Source organism: Neolamprologus multifasciatus, chromosome 5 (genome assembly GCF_963576455.1).
Source record: "Neolamprologus multifasciatus chromosome 5, fNeoMul1.2, whole genome shotgun sequence".
Lineage (NCBI taxonomy): Eukaryota > Metazoa > Chordata > Actinopteri > Cichliformes > Cichlidae > Neolamprologus > Neolamprologus multifasciatus.
In genome coordinates this window covers 9,032,773-9,057,198 of record NC_140443.1, presented here as the reverse complement: position 1 = coordinate 9,057,198, position 24,426 = coordinate 9,032,773, and the positions used below count along the sequence as shown (strand labels likewise).

The window sequence follows — 24,426 nt, the reverse complement described above, 5'->3', positions numbered from 1 at the left end:
TGAATCACGGGGTGTACTTCTTCATTCTGGTTTAATTTCTGTTAAATAAATAATGATATGGTGTGTAATTTCACGTGTTTTGCTTCATCTAAATGTTGTCTTTAATACCTGTTAGGGGCTAGATACATTTTTATTCGTGCCCTGAAATATAAAACCTTAGAACTGACAGTGGGTGTGCTTTTTTTTTTTCACTAATGAGAGTAAACTTATCCTAAAATAAAACAAGATCTTCTCCCAAAACGTCAGTTTTTCACATTACAGGGACTTGTTGTTGTCCCCAAAAGAGAGTCCCCACAATGTGGCTGTGTAAACACATTTATGTCCCCACAAAATGACAAACTCAAGCACACACTCATACACACCTCCGGGGCTCCTACAGAGTCAGCACAACTATCTTTCATCTTTTTTTCTCCAGCATCAACTAATGAGCTCATGATGAGAGATTTACTAAATCCCAGCTTGTATTTTACAGCAGAGATATCAAGGAGCAAACCCCCAGTGAGGGATTTTTAAAAAAATTCTCAGGAATACATAGAATATGTGTTTTTCGATGTAAAGAAATAAGTAGATGTGAAAAACACAGGGTAATATCATGGTGAAAATTAAAATGTAATATTAAGGTAAGATATTTCAACATTGCCTATATTTAAGCAAAAACTGGTGATGATATAGCAGTGGGAATATAAATGATGACACTTCCATTGTTATCTGTGGTATATTTTAATGAGTGCCCCACTGCCTGTGTAATCATCCCTTTAATCGGCCCCACAGCATTTATGGAGTGGAATTTAAGACATTTAGTTTGTGAAGAAGCTCAGCCAGGGTTCCTCCTCTAAGGGCCCTATTTGACATGTCTTGCCATCTGAAAATCTCACACACATACTGTACACACACACACACACACACTGCACTGTTTCTCCCACTCTTCTTTTCACTCTTCATGGAGATGCCTCAGTAATACCCAGAGGTCCATGGCATCTTGGCATTAATCTGATACTCCATCACTTCTGTTGGTCTGTGCACAAGCAGTGGTTCAGCTTGACTGGTTGGAATTATTTCAAAATGTTATATTCAAAAAACACCATCAAGACATACTTCCATTCTTTCCATTGTTGTTTAAATGAGAAGTCGGAAGAGTGGAAACAACACTGCAATTTCAAATGCAGTTAACAGCATGTTTTTATAAAATTAGATCTGCAGCTAATTATTTTCAGTATGGACTGACTTGTAAATGACTAATTAATTGGTTCTTCATTGTCTAGTATCAGAAATGATCAACAATCGCAGTAGTACAGCGGTACATCTGTGTCACTTGAATGGTGAAAGCCCCAAAGAAAATCATGTAATTCCTTATTTTTTTAGACTAAACATTAAAATTATTATGTACATCTTAAAATGGTGTTTCCTATTCTTGTTGTGTCTTTCACAAAGCCTTTAAAAAACAAACACAAAAAGATGTTGTGTATAATACCAGCAAACTAACTTTAACTGGAGATTTTCTTTTTTTATGAAACATATCAAGCATAACCAGAAGAGAAATAAAAGAGGTTCAAGCTGCATTAAAGCAGGTGACATGAAGTAATCTCACACAGTTGTCATATATTCCCCCGGCTTTAATGGCAGTAAAAGTCTGAGTGAATTCAGATGAGACATTTAAGTGATCTTTTGCCATTCCCAGTGACAGCTGCTGACAAAAGCAGGAGGTTGCTTTGGTGAAGGTGAAGACGCCCTCTTTCTTACCCTCCGTCTCAAGACATGTACGAGAAGAACGCAGGTGAGCATAGAGAAAAGGGGAAGGTTTGGCAGCTGAGGTCCTAGCAGTCTTTTCAGGCATTCATTATTTAGCCTGTCTAAAAATACATCAGAGGCTGCCTCCCTTCCAGCACACGGTGCATTTGAATTTCACAGCATCCTGCTTTCAGCCATTCAGACTGAGCTGAGGAGCTGCTTGATCTACTGTACATCAAGGTAAACGCATGTGCTCGCAGACACACATAAAATGTCACAGATGGGGGGGGAAAAGGGCACAGATACATTTAATTAGAACCAGGGTTTTAATAGTTTTGCAATTTTCATTAGTTTTTATTTTTATTTAGTTTTGACTTCAGATTTTCAATTTTATATCAGTTTTAATTCGTTTTTACCAATTGTTTGCTAGTTTAGTTTAGTTTTTATTTTTTGAAAATCCTTAGTTTCAGTTTAGTTTTGATTAGTTTCAGTTATAGTTTTAGTTGTGTTTGCAATAATTAAGTGTAACAAAAATCCCAGTTTCATCATATCAGTCATTCTCTTCTGCTTATCCTTGGGTATGTTGCTATTCCAGCTACCATACTGCACCCTGGACAGGTCGCCTCTCTGTCGCAGGGCTAACATGCAGAGACAGACAACTATGGGTTCTTTAAATAAATAAATAAAGGCAGATGAACAACCATTGATACCAGGCAACTATAAAACGTATATCTTGGCCCCAATGAGACTATTAACTCTTGTAGCACCAGGTGTTCGTAATTGTGGTTCAAGTGAATTGATAAACTTTTTGAAGGTAATTGACTCACACAGTTATGTAGATATCCCAGTCCTGTTGTCTCGGGATGTATCACACTGCCTTGCCTGGGGTTAGCTTCTGTTTTCTGGGGATGAGGGTTGAGTGTGCTCCCTTACCTTCTCAAGGTAAGCTAGGTTAGCCTTCTTGTGTGAGCTTTTCAAGTGCACTTTAAGGTTTGTGGGATTTTTTTTCCCTTTAGAAATGTCCCTCATAATTTGTCTCTTTCCACTACAAGACACTTGCTTTATCCAAAACACAGTCATATTCAAAGTAATCCCAAATTGGACTCTGGCGCTTTCTCCCGACTTTTCCTGACATGATTCTGCGCGTGGACGGAGCAGCAACACAGACGACTCGACCAACGTACTGCCACCTGCTGGCATAATGAGACACAGCAAGAAAAAAATCTGGAAACTAAACTTCATTTTCACCCTTGACTATTGTATGACACGCACACATCAACGAAAACTAAACACATTTTTGCTATAAATTCAGTTAATTTTAGTTAGTTTTGTGAACACTCATTCCAGTTTTAGTTAGTTTTCCTTTTTTTGTTTTTATTTTTATTTCCGTTAACGAAAATGTTTTTTCACTTCTAGTTTTCGTTATTTCGTTAGTTTTCGTTAACGATAATAACCTTGATTAGAACACAGAAGGAAATAAAACAGGAAAAATAGTGACAATGACCTTTTTAGCAGTATATTACAGATATGAAGCAAAAGGCTGTCAATGTTCAAATCTTAGTCCTTTAAAAAAGCATTTAAAAGCACAATCAATTGTGCAAGATGGGTAATTTACAGCATTATGACAGCAATTTGTACACACGCAAGCAGAGCCCACAACACCTCAAGAAAATTAGCTAAGTGAACCAGATATGCCTCACAGGCAGCGTCCTCTTAGCACCATGTACCCCTGATGAGTTTCTCGTACTGCCTCCTGCGTCTTAGGCTTGTAATGTTAGATGCAGTCCATGAAATCAAACATCTAACAGGTCACAGATTGGACAGCACTCACTGTTAATTGCATTGGGAAGAGAATGTCAACTTAATTATTTCAGCAGGAGCTGGAAATGATGCCTTGCGAATCTATTAGACACGTATGCGATGCGAGTCATGTTCTGAGTCTCACAAGTCAATAAGCAGAGAGTCCACCAGGACAGATGAGAAGTCCCATTAGGCCAGCTATGGTTTAGAAGTGCACGATACAATGATCAACATGTGATCTGATTACGGCAAGGCTTTTGTTTGTTGAATGGAGTCAATTTGAGAGGAATCTGTTCTATACTTTACTGAATAATGACTTTTTAAGCTGCCTTCACGTGAGTTGCAAACAAAGATTATCATCATGTTAAGGAGGCAGAAAAAACAAGTTATTTTGAAAGGAAATTAGAGCTCAACTCGAACATTTACGTATTTGGACCGCAGCACCTATCATCTAATTTTGGCTCACTTCATTGTTGCTTAGTTACTTAGCAACTTAATCACTGGATTTAGTGTTTTCTCATGTTCTTTTAGCAACTTTCTTTTAACAGGTTGTTGGTGACAAATTAAGCAAATTTGTCCTGCTATGCCAGCATGAGGGCTTGTGCTCTCAACATAACGCATGTGTGTGTGTTTAGTTTGTTAATTAGTGCTGTGGTTACAGTGGGGCAAAAAAGTATTTAGTCAGCCACCGATTGTGCAAGTTCCCCCACTTAAAATGATGACAGAGGTCAGTAATTTGCACCAGAGGTACACTTCAACTGTGAGAGACAGAATGTGAAAAAAAAATCCATGAATTCACATGGTAGGATTTGTAAAGAATTTATTCGTAAATCAGGGTGGAAAATAAGTATTTGGTCAATAACAAAAATACAACTCAATACTTTGTAACATAACCTTTGTTGGCAATAACAGAGGTCAAACGTTTACTATAGGTCTTTACCAGGTTTGCACACACAGTAGCTGGTATTTTGGCCCATTCCTCCATGCAGATCTTCTCAAGAGCAGTGATGTTTTGGGGCTGTCGCCGAGCAACACGGACTTTCAACTCCCGCCACAGATTTTCTATGGGGTTGAGGTCTGGAGACTGGCTAGGCCACTCCAGGACTTTCAAATGCTTCTTACGGAGCCACTCCTTTGTTGCCCGGGCGGTGTGTTTTGGATCATTGTCATGTTGGAAGACCCAGCCTCGTTTCATCTTCAAAGTTCTCACTGATGGAAGGAGGTTTTGGCTCAAAATCTCACGATACTTGGCCCCATTCATTCTGTCCTTAACACGGATCAGTCGTCCTGTCCCCTTGGCAGAAAAACAGCCCCATAGCATGATGTTTCCACCCCCATGCTTCACAGTAGGTATGGTGTTCTTGGGATGCAACTCAGTATTCTTCTTCCTCCAAACACGACGAGTTGAGTTTATACCAAAAAGTTCTACTTTGGTTTCATCTGACCACATGACATTCTCCCAATCCTCTGCTGTATCATCCATGTGCTCTCTGGCAAACTTCAGACGGGCCTGGACATGCACTGGCTTCAGCAGCGGAACACGTCTGGCACTGCGGGATTTGATTCCCTGCCGTTGTAGTGTGTTACTGATGGTGACCTTTGTTACTTTGGTCCCAGCTCTCTGCAGGTCATTCACCAGGTCCCCCCGTGTGGTTCTGGGATCTTTGCTCACCGTTCTCATGATCATTTTGACCCCACGGGATGAGATCTTGCGTGGAGCCCCAGATCGAGGGAGATTATCAGTGGTCTTGTATGTCTTCCATTTTCTGATGATTGCTCCCACAGTTGATTTTTTCACACCAAGCTGCTTGCCTATTGCAGATTCACTCTTCCCAGTCTGGTGCAGGTCTACAATTCTTTTCCTGGTGTCCTTCGAAAGCTCTTTGGTCTTGGCCATGGCGGAGTTTGGAGTCTGACTGGTTGAGGCTGTGGACAGGTGTCTTTTATACAGATGATGAGGTCAAACAGGTGCCATTCATACAGGTAATGAGTGGGGGACAGAAAAGCTTCTTACAGAAGACGTTACAGGTCTGTGAGAGCCAGGGATTTTCCTTGTTTGAGGTGACCAAATACTTATTTTCCACCCTGATTTACGAATAAATTCTTTACAAATCCTACCATGTGAATTCATGGATTTTTTTTTCACATTCTGTCTCTCACAGTTGAAGTGTACCTCTGGTGCAAATTACTGACCTCTGTCATCATTTTAAGTGGGGGAACTTGCACAATCGGTGGCTGACTAAATACTTTTTTGCCCCACTGTATAAAATCAGAATCTTTAAAAATTAATGCCTTTAATTAAACTGTAGGACAACTTTTGAATCAGTGCTGTGGATCGCTACTGAAGCTCCAAAGTCCCCTGATAATGGGACACTACTATCAAATAGAGATCTTCAACTTACATCTTTAAATTCCTCCAAAAATCAATCATCTTGTTCACAGTGATATAAATACGTCATCATAAAACAGCTAACACTAATTAACTAAAAGGCTTGTAGCTTTTAGTTTGATTGATTAGATTAAAATTAACATAAGACAGATACTTTCTTATTTTAGAAACTGGAAAAACGATATCCAGTATTCTGCATTTTCATTCTTGCCAAATGCAGATGTACTGGCATTCCGTCTTTGTAAAAAGATGTAATACAATTATCTATATGGGAAATTAGTTTACATACAGGCTCAATGACTCAAGTGATGCCATTATTTACTGAAAAACAGGGGTAACTGCTTAGTGATTTTTATTTTGCTTCTATTGCACCAGCGCTGCGTTTGAGGGTGAAGTAAACAGATCAATTCTGCATTTAAGCATTACATGGGAGAAAAGCCAAACACAAATCATACAAGGCACCTCACGTACGCACGACCAATATCAAATGTCTATCAGTCATAGCCAAATACTATTAAAATTAAGATCTAACATCTATGCAAGCGCATGAATGAACACATTTCATTTGCAGCTTTGGCTTGTATTTACACACAGAAACCACTCTGAGCTTCAAAATTGCATGCTTACGAGAAAATCCCAGTGTATGCATTTATCACAAACCTCAGCACTATCCCGTATTAAATGCTGCACAACAGTTGAAGCAATGGCCCACTTATGAGCAGGGACTGATGGGAACACAGCTTTGAGGGAAGTATTGGCATGGGAGAAAGGACCAAGGAAGGGAAAAGCAGACTACTTCAAAGACTGAATGTGAGCCGGTGGCTCAAAGCATGCTGATTGTACGTGACGTGAAATCTACAGCAGGATCTTGGCAGCCTGACAGAGCAGATGGAGATGAGATTTTTTCATCACTGAAGGATATATCTGATAACTATCGAACTTTGTGAATAATATCTTCACTGTTAAAAAAAAAAAGTCTGCTTAGACTGTCATTTAAGATTAAGGTAATAATTTACCGATACATGCAAATAGCTCATATTTGCATCTTCTTAAATCTTGTGTGGAAAACAGTTTTCAGCCACAGGCCTCAGATTGTATCGCAATTTTAGCTGAAAATATAAAGCTTAAAAACAGGCTCCCCAATCTAAGCAAAGCCACTGGTTCAAATAGTCAGCTTGAGTTTAAGATAAGAGAAGATATCCCATATTTGAGATATTCTTTAATATTAATGTAGCATGTTGCCAAAATCCTGATTCATTAAACATGAAACAACTGACGTTTTGTCCACTTGGGGGCAGTAGAAAATTTGGGGTCCATTTTGATTAAAAACTCATTTTATTTTATCATTCGATTATCAATCTTTTGTCAGTAATAACACCCAGCCATGTGTCCCACTAAAGATCAAGATATATATACACTTCATGTTAGTTATAATTGGTTAAAGTCTTGTCAGCCTTTCCAGTTCCTGTTAGTGATGTTTCCTCATCTGTGACTCATCTGAACTCTGGTGTTCCCTGAAGCTTCACCTTGGAGAACAAATGCAAACAGATGAGAGAGAGAACATGAAGAAAAAAAGCACACACAAAACATATAAAAGAGGATAAATGAATGAAGAAGGACAATGCATGGCAAAAGGAAAAGTTCTGCATGACTTTGTTAAGACACGTGTCAGACGCTTCATTTATAAAAAGGGATAAATTCAAACCCTCAGACAGTGCCTACAAATACGGAGAAAAACAAGGCACTAAATTACAACTTTAACAGACAGTAACCACCTAGCAACAGACATCTCCAATCTGCTGACCATCTCTGCTGAAAATATAAGAATAACACTAAGTAACTCCACCTGGCAAGGACACATGGGTATCTGCCTGAGGGTGTTAATGCACACACCTTCATACTCTAACTCTAACCTTTGCTTAGAGCTACAGGAAGTCCCTGTGCTGTTCAGCCTGGTCACTGTACCAAAGAAGGCTTGTCCTAGTGATGACAACAACTACAGACAATGAACGCTGACCTCCAGCCTTGCTCGAACATTGATTAGACCCCCTCCAGTTTGCCTTTGTGAGTGAATGTAGTTGACAATGCTATCAAAGAGGATTGTTCTGTCCCTGTTTCTTTATCCTGTGTGTTTGGGACTCTAGGCACTACACAAAGACTCAAATAAAGAAGCTTACTGATAACTCCGCACTTGGGGTCATCAGGTGAGAAGATGTGTTAGAGTTTCTAGAGGATTGTGTGGGCTGAACCATCAGCTCAACATTAGCAGAAATGTTTTTAGAAAAATCTCCTAATATCACTTTTTAATTAAATGAGTGATAGGGGAGATGATATAGGAGTAGAAATACCCAGGAGCCCACTTGAACAGCAAACGTGCTATGAATATTTCTAGTGAATGGGCTTTTTTATGTGCTGGTGTGCTGGAGCACAAGCCTGACATTTTTAAGAAAAACAAACCTCAATGAGCTATTTCAGAAGATGTGCATGATCGGGGTAATCTACATGTAAATAAGTAGGAAAATGCTGTGAAAATTTCTCCATCACGAACATCATCTCCCAGCAAGAACTGAAGTTCATTCACGGGGGCTGCGACATTCTAGTCCAATCAAACAAACAATCACAGTATATGTAAAAAGTTAGTTCAAAGTTTTGTTCAAATTGGCTCATCAGCCAAGGTGGACATAAGATACTTACAGACGTTTTTACATTCTTATGCGACGTCCATTATACTAAGATTCACATTTCCTTTAATATTGTTTAAAAAACTACAAACTGTGAGGTAACTCTGAGGTAATGTTCTTCAGCTACCCTCAAATTTATGGGTTTACCCTTCACAGGGTAACAGAGCTGTATCAGAGATAACAATATTTTAACATGAGATAATTACTACTGCTACTTAAGGAATTAAAATACTTCTTGCATCACTGGTGGACAAAAAACAAGAAGAAACAGTTGTTAACGGTTGTTAACACCAAGTAAGATATGTTGGATCTGGAAATACAGGTTTAGAGAGGTGGATATATCCTCCCTCTGAGTCAACAGCAGGGCAGGCGCATCTAGTTATTCACTTCAGCTTTTTACGCCTTTAACAAGAGCCCAGCACTCTCGTCCAGCTTTGCAACAGACAATGGACTGTTTATCTCAACCCTCTCTTTCTGTCAGCTCTCAGGACACATGTGGGCATGTTCATTCACCCACCTACAAAAACGCCTGCACGTGCACAATTCCATCTGTGCAAGCGCAATGTAAGCATGCATTAAGAACTATGAGTAAAAAAAAAAGCCTTTTCCTCTTTACAGGCAATGCTTGAGTGATTTACGCTTCAACTCGAGGGCAAGGGGATCAACACAGATGCATACCTGAGTACAGTTCTCTATGGCAATGTCAGAGAGAGAGTGTGTGTACTTCTTTCTTTATGTTGTGGGGACATAAACCTTTCTATAAACAGTCACATTGTGGACATTTCTAAAGCTATTAAAGGATTAAAGCTAGGTTAAGGTTAGGTTTAGGTCAGGATGACAGGAATATTTAGAGTTAGCCAAGTAGTGCGATATGTGGGGGTTACAGTACGCATTCAGGAAATGAAAATCTAAGGCAATGCAATGCCCTTTGAAATAGTGAAAACAAAACAGCATGTGTGCATGCACTCTTATTCATGTGTGACTTAGACCACAATTAATGTGTGCATAGTATGTGTGTCTGCATGTATTTGTCTATGGACGGGCCAGATGGGCAAAAGAGATGAACAGAGCCCAAAAAAAAGGATGATAGCAGAGAAAAAGAAAAGAGGAGGGAAAATAGGGAGAGAGGGCACTTGGAGCGGAAATGCTTCAGTGCCTCTGTGGCCTGCCACCTCGTATCACGGAGCATCCACTGACAGATGAATACAGGAGAGCCCAATAATAGAAATGCTCAGGAATAAATGCCCAGATAAAAAGGGGAGGGGCTATTGCTTGCAAATTGATGCATAAGGATGGCGGTGGCTAGCCAGGGGTCCGCCATTTCAACCACAGCTTCACCTCTCAGGGATGATGCAAGCACAAGTAAAAACCTGCATGAGGCCTCATTTTAATCTCAGTAAGATGGGTTAGGTTTTTGTTAGCCCAGACATATTACTCGAGGTCGCTAATTTTACCATTTTCTCAGTTTCCCTTACACTTCTGATGAAACTGCCAAAGGGTTATAAACTGTGTTTTTTATTTGAGGAGGTTTGATGTGAGGGCTAAGTCCACATTAGCCAAGTTGTTCTGTCAACAGTGCATTCTATTCAAATATGATAGCAAGTAGACTGCATAGTCTTATTGTTAATTATCTGTTTATAAAAGAACACATTATGAAAACAGCCGACTACAAGCCAAAGCCTTTCTTTAAATTACTTTTATTAGTGGCATTCCTCAAAAGGGCCTCATCAAAGTCAAGAAAATTAATTTCAGAATCCTAAAACTGGTCCAAAGCATTATATACAGATATTTAGAAAAGACCTATGTTAAGCATAAATGTATTTACATAATAGCTTTACAAATAGAATTTGCCACACAAGTTCCTTCCTGAAACAGATCTACTTTAATTTAATCATCCAACCAGAAGAACTGATTGGAAAAATGACATCTTATATTCTAAGTGCAATCCTGCATTATTCAGTAACATTAGAATGAGTAAAGTGCCTTAAATCAGTTTGACAGCTATTTAAAGAGGCCATGTGAAGTTTTACTGTACATTAAAAAACTGTTTAAAATAGACAAACATTCTAGAAAAGAGGGCTGTAGCTTGACCCAGTATCGCGAAAAAACTCATAATAGGCACGCCAGTGTCCATTTCACATTTTGCCTCAAAAACAACCTGAAATGGACACACATGCAGAAGTTGCATTGCCAGCATGGGGAGAGAGTATATTTACATGCAAGAAGTCAGCAGTCAAAGATTTTATGACATGCATTACATGGTCATTGATCACCAGAAAAGATTAAGCTAGCCATATAAATAATATGCATATACATTTAAATGTGTTAATAATATCTGCCTGATTATTTTTATGTTGGTTTGAAATAAAATATCTGATGTTACACATTTTGAAGGCACGGTGTTCGGTGTTAGGGTATTGACTGCTGCCATTTTGGGGGGTTTGGGGAGCCAGAAGTTGCCTAATAAACTTACGAAGGTGAAACGCTATTATCAGATGATGAAAAGTTATCAGATGATGCTAGGTTTGTCTTGGTTTGTAAGCTTTATTCATGAATTTAATTAATAAAATACAATAATTTCAGACAGAAAAATTAAAGCACGCACTTTTCATTTAAAATTCATTTAGAAATTCCATTTAAAAATCTTTGGAAAGAAAGTAACATCACAAACAAGACCAAGAGATCCAGTTCAGTGACAATTTGAGGAGGTGAGGCCTGGCAGGCAGGTATCAATAACTGTTGCCTGTGTCAGCATGCCTAACAAGCAGCCTCACCCCTAACTTTTCATTGGGAAAATCTAAACAAGTGAGTTTTAAAACAAAAACCCAAAAAACCCACCAATCACCTCCAACAGTTGTTATAAAGGTGGAAACTATTGTATCCACGGAACTCTAAACAGTTTTTTGTTCCAGGATCTAAACATGTTTTTAATGCTGGTAAGTTGGGCACGTTAACATGTGGCCCGCTTCCAGGAATTGCTGCTATTTACACTTCCACAATGACTTCAACCAAGTTGACACTTAAAAAACAAGTGCTTTACATATCACAACAAAACAAACAGTGTTCTTCTTCTTTCCTGGTTTTTCCAATATTTTACTGCATATAGAATACAATGGAATAGAATGCCTTTTATCTTCACTATGCACATGTACAATGAGAATAAAAGCTACTCCTACCCAGTGCAGACATGTAAAAAAAAAAAAAAAAGGAGGGGGAGGGGTGCACAGTTCTGTTGCTATATATATATATATATATATATTCAAGAATAAACAAGGATTTTATATATACAGTGTGCATTGTGGCACGTATTAAATATTGCACAGTAATATAATTCCTTCATCCAGGTATGCTTTTACTGCACTGGCAGTGCGTTTGGGATCACTGTCATGCTGAAAAATGAAGCTGTTTCCAATCAGAAGCCTTCCAGATACGTGGCATGGATGGGCATGGTGGTTCAAAATCTGACAATACTTTTTGGATTCATAATTCCATAAATCTTGACAAAATCACAAATACCACTTCCAGAAATTCAGCCTCAAACCATGACAGAGCCCTGTCTGTGTTTTACAGAAGACTGTAGACACTCAGTTTTGTACCTTTCTCATGAGGAATGTAATATGAAACAGAATTTTGTCTTACCTGCGTTTTCTGTTCTACAAAGGTGGTTCACTCTTTACTTGGGTAAATCTACATAGTGATGTCTGCTTTGTGTAACCTGCTATGGATCAGATTACAGATCAACAGGCTTGAAATCATCACCTACTGACCAATTAACTCTCCAGAAAATAGCATCATAAATTCCTGGAAGAGCCTTCTGATCTCTGTGTGGAAAGTAGGAAGGGCTTAGGTTTTTCATTAGTGTCTAATGTCTTTGTGTTTCCCTCATGAGCATTAGTAATGAACATAGACTCCTGGATGCAAGCTTATTCCTTGATTTTTTTTTTTTTTTATGTTTGGGATTTCTTTTATTTTTTTTTGGAGATTCAACTTGGGACATGCTGCACATACAAAAGTGCCTAAAATAGATTTTAGAATTGTTTAACTACCAACTTATCTCCTATATGTGGACATAGCACTAGTTCATCACTTAAGTAAGGTGCTTTTATTATGCTTAAATGATTCATAGGTCAATGTTAACCCTGTCTAGTTGCCTCGTTGGAAGCAAAATACAAAAGAAATGAGGGGTAGCTCAAGACTTTTGCACAGCACGGTACATCGGGTAGAACTGGGCAATCTGTCACTTTCCTCTATCAAAAAAGTACCGAATATGGGATGCTTTTTTCAACTTTACAGAGTTACAGTTAACCTGAAGAAGAAGAAAAAAAGCATGTCTGAAAAATATGTGACTCTTCCCACAAAGATGCCTTTACAATAGGAATGTAGGGTTTGTCAATTTAATCTCTCAGAGGTTTTTTTTTTATACTGAAAATATTGAAATGGTGAATTCCTGTGTTTCAAAATCACGATCTTTAGTATTTACAAGTTTGTTATAGAGGGAGTATAGTCCAAGGTTGTTGTTTATTTTAAATTTTCTCTCTTACATTTCTGGTAAAACATTTTTTTTAATGGTAGTGCAATATTGAGGGGTGCAGGGTAAGGTTTGTATTTTAGTTCCGCGCTTAGGCAAATTAAATGCAGGTAGAGGTAATAGGCTGCTTGGATTTTTCCTATGCCTGTGTAAAGCTATTATAATAGGCATCAAAGTAAAAGGAGTGATAAGCGAGCATTGGTTGTTGCTGGAAAATGAAATCCAACTATCACAGCTACAATTGCTTTTTAGACATAAACTGGAAGCCTCACAGAATGAATCCACTACCATAATATTGCTTTAAAAACTCAATGCCCCTCCCTGCAAACATGTGCTTTAGCAAGTTTATAGGGGAAGAAGGCCGCCGAGGGATTTGTAGGAAGGATCCATTTGAGTGCTCAGAAACTTGGAAACACAACTGGTGTGGCTGGGTGGAACAGAATACCAAAGGCTTACTCACTGGTTTTATAAAGGGGGATGATTCAGAGCATTCTGTACACAGAGACAGGTAGGGCCTTGTGGTTCAGACACGCTGTGGAATTCAAATACAGTCAAATAAATCAAGTCACTTTACCCACACTTGATTCTCCATCTTGCTTTTATTATTTATGAAGGTGTTCCCATAAAAGTTATAAGCAGTAACACGAATTAAGACATGAATTCCATGAACACACTTAAAGCACAGACATCAATCAGGGTTCTTCACTTAGTATCTTCACACATGCATTTGAATTGACAAATAACCCAAGGCTGGATCTGTCCTGAATGCTGTAAATTATATGGGCTGTCAGGCTCCGGTTCATGCCCTTGAAGGGAGATGAAAAAGTAATGTAATCGCTCATCCGTGTTGTAGCAATGTCTGACTTTAGATATATTTGTCAAAACCTCTGAGTTCTAAATATTTTCCCCAAAAAAAATGTTCAAAGCTTGCTGCTTGATGGAGTGGAAATTATAACAAAAGATAAACTTGCTTGTCAGTAAAGTAAGAACACAGGTACAGTTTATTTTGGATAGAAGATGTTCAATTAAAGTTAGTGTACAGTAAAGTTTTGCGTGATTGACCGAGACCTTCTTGCTGTGAGGGGACAGCGATAACCACCCACAACCCAATTTAACGAGATCTACATGTACACATATATAATGAATGCAGAGAAAAATTTAGTTTCATAAAAATATGAAACCCTAGTCCTTCGGTGTACAATGCAAAGTTCATATTCAATATCCAAACCTGTCACACTGCGAACTTGTGTTGCCAACAGATGAATACACAACAAATGCTTCATGTACAGAATTGTTATTTTTCTCAGTAGCAGCCAGACCATGAAGTTATTTATTAGCTTTTTCCTCCCCCTTTTAAAGGTCAGTAAAGTAATTAAATCAGCTTACATACATCTATCCTTCTTCCACACAGATAAATAAACCCAAATGTTCAGCAGCAACGGTGCATGTCTAAAGGTGCTACTGGTTCAACTGGTTTTCATCAGAAAAGCTCTCCGCTCTCTGTCAAAGTTCAGCTGCATGGATTCCACACATGCCACTGAGGTGTGTTCAGCCTGTTGACAACATGTAAGCCTTACCCTCCACATCAGTCTGAAAAGCACTCATGATGTCCTCTACTCCCATAATCCTGAGCTCCTTGGCCTGTCAATAAGCCTGTCACAGTGAGCAACATCCCTGTCAGAAAAAAAACAATGTCTCGCTGGACGGCTGAATGGACAGATGGATAGATGGATGGATGGACAGAAGGATAAGTGGATATATTTGTCTGTGTTCCTCTGTTAGGCCCCTCCAGTGCAACAGTAATCCAGTCTATTTACACAGATCAATTTTTGTTTGTGTTCCAGAGAAACGAAATTGCTTTGGTATGCGGCTGTGAGCCTGGGACATTGTGTGAAATAGCTTGCCAAATGGACTCTTTTCCCGGGTTGTATTGTTCTTCCAATCTTGCATCCTTTTACTGTTAATACAACCTAAAAATTCAAACTGCAGAGGTCTTCCCAGGGCATCTGACTCACAAATATAGAGATATAAGTCTGCAATGCTCAAACCAAATGGGATTTTTATCAATATGAAAATTGGATTTTGTTATTTCTTTTCACAAATCTCTCCAGAGTAAAATGTTTACTTTTTCCTTTTTTTAGTTTGTTTTTTTTTTATGTATTTTTGGGGTCTTCAAAGGAGCAAAATTAACTTGACTGACAAAATGAAACGTATCCTTGAAAAAGGATTGGCGCTTTACGACGGACATTCACAACTCCTGACAGTTCACTCAAAAATAAACATACTTTTTTCTTCAGGCCTTTTCTGTGACTTATCCATGAAAATTACTTTGGTATGAGTTGCCCAGATTTAGAGATAAGCATTGCAGAAATGTGTGCTTTGTCTTGAGTATAACTGAAAAGTACTCCTTGCTTTGCGGTACTCCGTGTGGTGTCAGGGAACAGCGTGCCTTTTCAAAAACATGACCTGGTTGAGCCAAAAAATAAACATATCCACATATTCTGTTGTACGCGGTTTCATGCAGGAGCTATTATCTCTTTTATCTGCAGCCTCACCCAACAAGAGCATCAATCTACCTATGACGAGGGAGTCGAGTTAGTGACAGCGTGACAAGATGGGAACGTTAATGGTATGTCATCTCAGCTTAGCTGTAATGTTGTCTAACCGATGACTTCTTTCAGTTGGTACATTCAGATTTAGAGTTTTTAAAATGTATTTTACAGATTTTTACACCAGAAGGTGTCTGGCTCCATCACATTCAGTAAACGCAGACATTTCTTGAGGTGATATCTCAAATGATCTCAAACATGAGCATCCTATTCCAAAAGGAGCGTTACAGGTCAGAGGATCTAATTGGGGTGAATATATATAACTGACTTGTTGAGACAGACAACAATGCTTTAAGTTTAAATACATTTATGAGAACTGCGAGACATTAGGCAGCAGGATTCTTCACGCAAGGCTGTTTCTGTGTTTTGAGGAAGAGAGAAATAATACAAGCTTTCCAACTCATTCTTTTTTTGTTAATTGAATATCATATGAAGTGTAAAATAGAGAGGAGTCTGTAATTTGAGATTCACTTAAAACGCAAGATTCGATTTCCCTTAATTTAATAATGCTCAAAAATGTATCCTCATAAGTGATTCTATGCATTATTGAGTATGACGGCACCAAACAAGAAAATGATGGGTCTGAACACTCATTTCACAATATCGGAGAGAGCTAAAAATGTCATTTTCATCATTCATATTTTAAATTAACTTTTAGAAGCATCGCCTCTGCTGGTCTCCAATCCAAGAAGCCTTTTCTGTTTTATTAACTGTTCAAATGTCAGCCTGGAGACAGCCACAATCACACACTCGCCATAGTAAAATTAATATCGCTCTTGTCAGGCTTTGGTTCTCATTTCAAAATAAATATTACCCATCGCACTACATAAGTTATGTGAAAATAAACCTCAGCTTGATGGACAGCTGGACTGCCTTTTGCCGACTTCCATCTTCTACCACATCCAACCGAAAAGTTTTTTGTGTGCATGTGAACACATTTGTGTGCGTGTATGTGAATGGATTTGCTTGTAGGTACATTCATGTGTGAGTGAATGCCAATGGCAGGGCTGCTCAGCCAGGTATAAAAACAGTCATCCAGACAGACTGGGGCTCGGGGTCAAAGTCAGCCATGTCAAAACACAAACTGGCTCAGTCTGTTGAATCAGAGGAGAGATCATAATGCCACACTGCATCATCTGGCCTGAAGCGCCAAAGCGCAAACCCATCCCCCAGTATGAAAACTAACAACAACATCTGAAGTAGTAAATAACTAAGCTTAACAGAGATTAGCATCCAAAATTTGACCTATTTAAAAGTCAGTTTTGAGGTTTACAATTATTCATAGGGAAATACAAACAACAGCATCGAGCTTAAACAATTACACAGTTAATGCAAGTGAGTTTAATTTAAGCATTTTTTTTCTAGTTTTATTTGTTTTATATGACAGTAAAAAGAATACATTTAATGTCTGAACTGAATGGATGGTAATCAGGTATAGTCAAAATAAGATTATTTCCATATGCAGTAGTTCATATTTGGTGTTATAGCTCTTTTCTTGGATCTTCCCACCTTGTATGTATATAAACAAGAATGCCTGAAGGCAGCAGTAAGACAACAGATATGACTGAGTAAGACACAGTATGAAAGGTGGAGCTGGACTGGATGCGGGTTTCAAAGTGGCTTGAAATGTTCAACAACAGTGAGCAGACTAAAAAAAACTTAAATAGCAAACTTTATCAGCTGAGCTATCAGCTGCTGTGGGTGGCATCAGATCAGTTGTGACCTGCCTGAACTAACGGCATCTTTGACGTAATGGTGTTACCTTAAATGTTTGGAGAACAGGCAAGTGCAGGGGGGGCTTGAGCACCCGCCCCTTTCCTGATGGGTGCCCTTTTGTTGAGTCAACTTTTTAAAAGAATGTATTTAATGTGTGTGTGTGCGTGCGGAGTCCTGTCTGTGCCCCTCAACAATAATATTTAACTATTAATCACAGTTTTGCTAAATAAAAGGATCTGGCTTGCATCAGTCACATGATCACATTTAACCAATGATCGCCCTTGACGGCAGAACGCACTGGTTACGAGCCGGGAACGAGCTCACAAAGAGCACGCGCATTTTTTGCGGTCCGGAGTTGTAGGAGAAACACAAATTAACTGAGAGACACAGACTGATGCGACAAAACCAGTAAGTAGGTGTACAGCGTACACTGTAGTGTATAGCACACAGGAGTATTAGCTTATTATGTACACGTTGGCAAGCTGTCTTGTTGCAACTGACGAACTGAAACAAACGAGCGTGCTGTGTGTGCAACAGCGTAACAAACATTACCTTGTGGCGGACCACCAGGTGGCTCCACTCACACCCAAGTTGAAGGGAAGTGCTGGGGTGGAGATTTTGGCGCTAACTATATGTGATGTCCTGAGAGTCAGTTAATAAAGTTGGAGTGACTGAGACACTGAGATCTCTCCTGTCGTTATTACATACCTCCACATTGGTGACCCCTGTAGCGAACATGCTAAGGCTCGACGACGAAGCCAGCTCCGGCCTGGAGGCATCGGCTGCCCTGTCCTTTTATTAACTGCACATGTAGTGCTGGTCATAGCTGCTGGCTACCTGTGTAAGGCTGTCATGGGTCTGTAGCTCTGTCCACCGTTTTAGGGAACATATTTAGTTTTAAAGTATTTAGAACATATTTAGTTTTAAAGTAAGTTTCCGGGCTTTTCCTGCCTTTCTGGAGGGATTATATTTCACTAAAAAACGGTCTAATATGCATGTCCACATAATTATGCATTATTATAATTATAATATATTAAAAAACACACGCTGTATTTTAAAGAACATACATTAAGAAGCAGATTATATTAGATTTATATTTTAAATAAGACAAAATTTGGATTTTACAGCAGTAAAATTATTGTATCTCTACAGTTTAAAGCTTTGCCCCTGCACAGAGTGGATAGTGAAACAAATGGAAACATCATAAATACATTATTTCATATTTATTACTTCCCCCTCCTCATTGCTTTATTATTGTAGCTCTAGTAATAAATAATAATGTAAGGATTCTGGATCAGCACCGTGATGCCCATAGTATATACAGTATTCTGAAGAAGGTCTAAAACGTCACTGTGTGTGCGTGCATGTGTGTGTTTTATTTAGATGGATTAAAAAAAAAAATATTACTCATGATATAACATTGTCCAGACATGCCTGGTAAGGACATTTGGAGGAAACAGTAGGAGCTGTGTGAGGCTACTAAAGGCAATGCTATAACATTTTTCTGTCATCATTTTATTATAGATTAAGTGCAAGAGTTGTTAAGTGTGGATAATCAAATTATAGTTTATTGCAATAGCAAGTTGTGCCTTGTTCTCAGATAGACAGCAAGTGGAGAGATATATATGAAATGATGGGATGGAAGGAAGAAGAGAAGCAAAGATTGATTCACAGGCAGAGCCTAAATTATTTCTCACAGTTTTTTGTTGCCTTATGGTTCCAAGCGCTGTCACCAATCTTTGCATTTTGTTAGTATCTCATGACACTTGTTTAATCAGCTACCATCTCTCCTATAGACTTTTTAATGTCTACAGTCTCAGATCAACACAGCCCTGCCCTCCAGCACTATCCACAGCAACCCCTCAACAGCAACATTGTACCCATCAGGTAAAACATCGGCTACGTTTACTTTGCCTTGTTGCCCATATTAGATTCTTAATGAATGTGTGTTGTTGTTATTCAGCCTGGCTCAATGTGCCCCTTTTTAACTTTGAGCACCCGCCCCTTTAAACCTCTCTGCATGGCCCTGTTGGAAAAAAACACATTTTTTACATTACGCACATCACTGATGATGTTAGGCTGGAGCGCATGTTACCGTGTATCCCATCTGCATCTGAATAAGCAGGAAAATAAACTGAAAATCAAGACACTTATTCATTATTGCAGCCCTGTAAATATGCAGCTTTCTGTCACCTGATGCTGTATCAGTTTATACAATAAAGTCTTTTGTTGGTTTCACTGTTGTTCGAATCCCCCAACTAAACAATTGTTATGTGAGAAACCTAACTCCTCACTAAGTGCGTCTGCAACACAACAGGCCCGGACTTGTGCAGATGATGAGGTCATAAACAGAGAGGTGAAACAAAGAGGGAACCAACAGATCTGTATCAAAATTTCAGAGGTATAACCACAATTTGTGACGCATCACTGGCATAGCGCACACAATTGCAGACACAGACCAGAGTGCAACGGAGCAGAGAACAGCTAGTCCTTGAACAAAGGAAGAAAGTTAGCAGAGGAGAATGCTCCATTTTTACTTTTTATTGACCAATTTGCTGCACAGGCAGGCTAAAAGCCTGTCAGCAACACCTGCTTTCATGAACACAGAGTAGTGATGATTGCACTCACGCTTAATGCATGCTATATACAGAACTGACATGGTATATTTAGTGGAAACAACTATATGATTTAAAGTTTGTTTCAAATGCGGGTAAATCAAAGATGTTGACGCGTCCCCGTGTGAAAAAACAAATCCTCAAAGCTCTCACATACAGTGAGCAAACAAAAGGGAAGCAGCAGCAGCAGCAATGATGTCAAATTAGATTTTGCTCTCTTTTTATCCACACTGTTAAAACTATTTCAAAGGCTTAGCGTTTTACCTTAGAAACAAACTTTTATGTTGCTAGCTTTTATGTTGTCTCTAAAACAAAACAAATGCCCTAGAAATTTTAAACCTGTTCTGCCTAATTATGGTTACTTAGTTTGCAACAGCTTTGTATTTCAGATGTGTATTTTATGCTTTGAAATGTGATTTTTTTTTTTTTTTTGCTCCTTTTAAAATACTGGGCAGTTTCATCTCTACAGCTTGAATGCTAAGGTTTTTCTCCATCCACAGACACTGTGCAAGCTTGGATTTTAAATAATTTTATATAATTTATTTAAAACAGCCACTTAACGAAAGTATGTTTCATATTTAAATAAGTCTAAATTAGATGTTGATGGTCATTGTCGCTGATGGCGTTTAATCCTTAAACACGTCAAGAAAGCTTTCAGCATTCTCAATTACTGTCACCCATAATGCAGAGGTACATGATTATGCTTTTAATCCAGTTCAGCTTTTATCACACCATTAAATATCTCTATCAGTCTATATGTACATGTTACAGACAGACAGACATTAATAGATAGAATGATTGATACATAGAAATTCATATTAATAAACTACATAAAGAAGAAAGTAAAGCATTTTTAAATGTCAGTGTTTTATGTGTCAGGGCGTAGTAAAAATAATCTCTCTATTATTTTGACTTTTAAAACTATAGCTATTGTGCTCTGTTTCAAATGCTTAGAGAGTGTTGAAATAAGAGGTGACGCAAGACAGTGGTAAACATCCCCATGTCCTCAGTTGCTGGATATACAGTTTATAATACACAAAAAACTCCCAGTTTAATATTTGATGTTTCGATTTGTTCAGTTATATATTTTTTTAAATTATTTGTATTCTAACTTTTGCAGAAACAGAATTGGTCTTATAAATGGGTTTAAACATCCTTATCGGTGTGTTGTGGTCATCTACAAGTTCAATCCTACAAATTTTCTTCACATTTACAATAAAAAGAGAAAAGAGAAAAATATTTCAGTGTTATTTCCCTGCAAATATGACAGAGAGCTCCTCCAGCAGCAGCTGCCACCACTCGTCTCCGCCTATTATTCTTACAAACTGCTACGAAGTCACATTTTTGACAGCGGTTGGTTAGAGAGCCTGAAAAACACAACGAACTCAATGTTAATCAGCGCAAGCCACTCTTGATTTTAGTTTGTTAATCAACTGTGAAACATGTTCTATATATAATCTAATACAAACACCCTTGTCTTCCTACTTCTTTCTGCATACAGTGAGGGAAGCGGCATTACAGACAATGCCAGCCAAACTGGTTGCGTGAATTGTGGAAAATGTAAATCATTAATGGCTGATGCATTAAGATAAATTTTTAGGATAAATTACATCTTATTGTAGAATCAGAATTCTTCATCTCAAATGTTTAAAAATCACCACATGGCCGTGTTGATGGTACGGTTACTAGAATGGGAGCACCTGCTGCCCTCATACCAGTACCAAAACTGTATATTATACAATAGCCTTAACCACAGCTGTTAACAACCATCGGCCATCTGTCCTTCCTCTGATGCCCTTCATCAGCCAGTCAGGATGACCGTGCAAAGCTGTCTGTAATCAGATTAGGCAGTGACTGGGTAACTGGGCCTTTCACATCCACCCATCATTCCATCCCACTGTTAACAACATCTGCGTCATGTGGAGCACCACGTGCATGCTGCGAAAGAGACAAATTAAAGTGCCAATGGGCGTGTGTGCATGTACACAGGGAACCAAAGTAAAGCAGATCTCCATTAACAGGTCCAGTGTTGATGCTTTCACTGTTCATGACTTGATAAAACGTATGCACACGCAAACACACACACAGACACTTACACGAGCATGCTTCAGTCTTCCCTGCCTTTGCAGTTGTAATCCAGGTAGCTGGCAAGCTGCCAACTTTGCTTTGATTAGGTAGCAGAGGTGCAACTTGAAAAATGGGATAAAACTCCTTTGGAAAAACATGATTTTTTTTTTTCCATCCAGATGGCTGATTAAGCATTTCAGCAACAACAACCATCTAATTAACCCAATGATTACTTATGTGATCAGAATGAACACGGGGGAGACACAAAATGAGACTATACATCGATTAAAAAACAAACAGCAAGGATGGGGAAGACAAACGTATTTTTCATTATCACTGCAGTTTAATAATACTGTCTTCAGTGATGTACTTTTTATTCAGGGCCTTAAAATTATACTGAGGTAACAATAAATCATTTGTGGTGATAAGCAGTTGTGAGGAGATTATATCCAAACAAACAGTGGTATTACAAGGGTAAGCCTAAATAACAGTCTTACAAATGATTGCATTCTTTGTTAAATTATGATCATATTTATTACCCAGTCTGATCTGAAATCTAAGTGAAGAGAAGAGAAGAGAAGAGAGTGGTCCCCAGCTTTAACGTAATTTATCTCCATATAATTACTGAATCAGAATCTAACAGGTCTAATCTAACATCTTCACTTTCTGGGGCAGTATGTTACAGAGAAAGCAACATTGAGTCAAAGACGAACAGAATGCACTTAGATTATCTCACTCTCGACAGAGAAGCACAAGATACGGTGCATTCTGATGATTAGGTGCGCTGAGATAACCCTGAGACACAGAGCGCCTCTTGCTGTGAACCCTCTGGGAGCCGACATGTGCACACTTCACCTGGTAAAGGGCTCTACAGCCACTCAGATACTGCCTGCCATGGCCTGGCCTGATCCATCCTGTTTCAACACTAATGTCTCATTGGCATTCAGTCACACGCCTGCAGCGAGCGGCGAATGGAAAGCTTGGCACTAGCTCACCGCTATTAAGATTCTACAAAGCCAGCCGTTCCCCTGCCGCCACAAGCACACAGGGAATCACACAGCCAAGGAATAATAAAAGAGCTGGGGGAAGGATAAGCGTAACAGCTGGGCCGCCAGTCACACAGCCAAGATACAGAGACAGGAAAAGGATTTTGGTATAAAATTTAAAGCTCTGCTATTCATAAAGTTTACGGGGTCATCGGCTTGATCCTCAGACTGCAGTACTGGCTAATGAAAATTATATACTCCGAGTGGCCAAATCACCAGTGTAAACACGTAATCGCACTTTCCCCAGTCACCCCCTCCATCCCACCCACTGTCAGCTGCAAAACCATACTGTGACCACTTCATGATGAGCCATATTACTGGCAAGCCTCCCATCATGAGCCACAGAGAGAGCAACCCACCCATCACCCCTGCCTGTTTATGTCAGCCTATCAACATCTCCCCAGAATCATAAGCTACTTGCTAATCACCCTATGAAAGAGCAGACTAATTCAGATGTCAAGGCCCATTACCTGTGAGCAGTCTAGAGGTGACCTGAGCCCCTATCTTGCAGTGATAAAACCCCATTTTGAGGATAATGCACATTTGTATAATAGGAAGGTGGGAAGTGACACGTTGGCTAAATGTGCAATCACTGAGTGCAGCTGAAGGGGGTGCAGAGACAACTGCATGTAGCAATCATCGTTGCATAAAGATAACGTCCTTCACGCGCTGGGTCAGTCAGCGGCCGTATGGCTGCCGTGCCTCTGGTAAAATAAACAAGCCTCTCAGTCTGAGTGACTCCTCACCAGCCATCTCCTCTAATCTGCTGACACTGACGACGGCGATCCTCATGCAAAAGATGATCCAAGCCACCATCACATCCAAACCTTTATGTTGTTTCCTCTAATTTAGTTTCACCTTTGCAGGATGTAACTTATGTACTCAGAAAATAATAATAATTTTAGTGCTATCACATTACTAAAACTATCCTTTCAGGATTTATTTTAATTCCTGGTATTATCCTGTAACACATAGGTTTTTTCTGGGTTCTAGGAGACAAAATAATAACAGTTTTTTATACCATTTTATGATATTATTAGGTAATGGTGCTGTCTAACAAGTATCTGTGCATTTACTGTATAAATAAACCACGGTTCATTCGGAAAAAGAGCAATGAATGACAGATTTCAATTTCATGTAGTAAATAAGGCTCATGGCCATAGTGATGGGGAAATAGGAGCAGAGAAAAGAGTTCTTTACAAAGCAGGCAGAAGGAACAGTGGGTAATGAGGCCAAATAGGATGCAG

General features: G+C 39.0%; 1 protein-coding gene across 3 annotated transcripts in view; it reads right to left on the bottom strand.

Moving 5' to 3' along the window:
- The window catches only part of magi3b (membrane associated guanylate kinase, WW and PDZ domain containing 3b), a 132,607-nt gene that overhangs the window by 96,532 nt on the left and 11,649 nt on the right, over positions 1 to 24,426 (bottom strand). The gene's annotated exons all lie outside the window — the stretch shown is intronic.